Below are 1,810 nucleotides of genomic sequence, written 5' to 3' on the forward strand. Positions count from 1 at the left end.
GCCCTTTTAATGTTTGCCCAAAACACATAAAAGATAAGGAAGACAGCTAAATCTATCATTAGACAGACAGAACTCAAATCCAGGTTTTCTGACTCCCAGGCCACGACTTCTTTTGTCTGAATGATGCTGGTAAAAGATTTAACCCAAGAAGAAAATGTTATTATACAAGTTACTATATTAGTGTCAGTAGTACTGCTAACACTACAGCATTTCTACCTAATGATACCTAGCAGGACGCTATGGGGATTCTGGGCACAAAGTCTTTCTGTGTTCCTATTTCTTTGATTACAGGAAATAGCCTTCATTCAGCCTTCTTGACTTTCCTTGAGTTCCAATGGGCAGATTCAAGCAGTTGTTAATTAGGGAAGGGAGAGGATGTGAGACAAGGGAGAAACAAACAGTCAAGAGAAACAATAGTGCAGCCTTGGGGAAATGTTCCCCATCAACTGGTAAAAATATCTTTGAGCCATTTTGCAGATACTGAAACCCCCTCCAAGTGGGAGAAGTTAAGGATTAATGATGGTATGATGCCCACAACCATGCAGACCCCAGACCAGTTGGAATGTGAAGGTTGGTAATGCTGACTTTTACTTACCTCACCACCAACCCATCAGAATGTCCATGAGCTGATCATGCCCTCTTTGAACCACGACTATAAAACTTCTCACTATCCTCTCCAAGTTGGAGACACAGTTTTTCTAGGCAGAAGAACTCTGTGTCCCCCTTTGCCTGGCAAAGTAATAAAGCTATCCTTTTCTACTTCACCCAAAACTCTGTCTCCAAGGCTTGGTTTGGCACCGGTGTACAGAGAAGCTGAGCTTTCAGCATCCCTAAGAAAAAGAAATAAATAGAAAATAATATATATAGTCATCATAACTATCATTTAATCAATATATACTATTGTCAGGTATGGCGAAAAGGACTTTGCACACAATATCTCATCTAATTCTCATTGTAAGCATAAAAACAGGTACAACTTTGTCCCTATTTTGCAGGTGAAGCCACAAACTTAGATTATATTCCTTTTCCAAATTCAAATAACTGAATAAAGAGTACATGCATCTGTGCTCTTAACCACTATGATTTGTAGTTAACTGAAGTAGCCACCTTACTTTGGAAATGAGTGGATTGGGAGGAAAATATTTAAAATCTGGTAGAAGATAACACAAACTGCACATTTAAAATTAGAAGCCAACAGTAAAATAATAATAATATATCTCATAAACATATTACCTTTCTAGTTCACTGAGTGGACACATTCACATTTCTAGCTTTCTACATAACCCAGCATTTCCCAAACTATAATTGACAAAAATATGGTTTAAAATTAATTTAAAGTATATAAAAATATTTTCTATTTTTGCACTTGTTGAAATTATTGGATATATTCTGTAGCTGTAGTTCTTCCTGAGCTGATTATCAAACATCTCTGTGGTTTATTTTTTATTTTGTAAATATCACATTTAACTAAGAATATGTTAACTAAATTATGTCATTCATGAATTTAAGCAAATAGTTCTTGACATATAACATTTTCCCATCTTAAATTCAATTGGCATGATCTAAGAAGAGATGTTAAATTGACCTCTGACGTGTGAATTAAGTTTTCACATTTTAGGAGAAAAGGTTGCTCTATAGCCATGCTTCCTCCTGACACCTAATTATCTTCTCTTTCACCTGAATGAAATTAATTGTCCTGGACATTTACATTCAAATAATGTGTTCATTGTGGAAAAGAAATTAAGATAATAAATTTCTTTTCACCATTTTCTAATTTATGTCTCTTGTCATTGATTAATCCACCTGGTAT

The sequence above is a fragment of the Lipotes vexillifer genome, unplaced genomic scaffold (genome assembly GCF_000442215.2).
Source record: "Lipotes vexillifer unplaced genomic scaffold, Lipotes_vexillifer_v1.1 scaffold734, whole genome shotgun sequence".
Classification (NCBI taxonomy): Eukaryota; Metazoa; Chordata; class Mammalia; order Artiodactyla; family Lipotidae; genus Lipotes; species Lipotes vexillifer.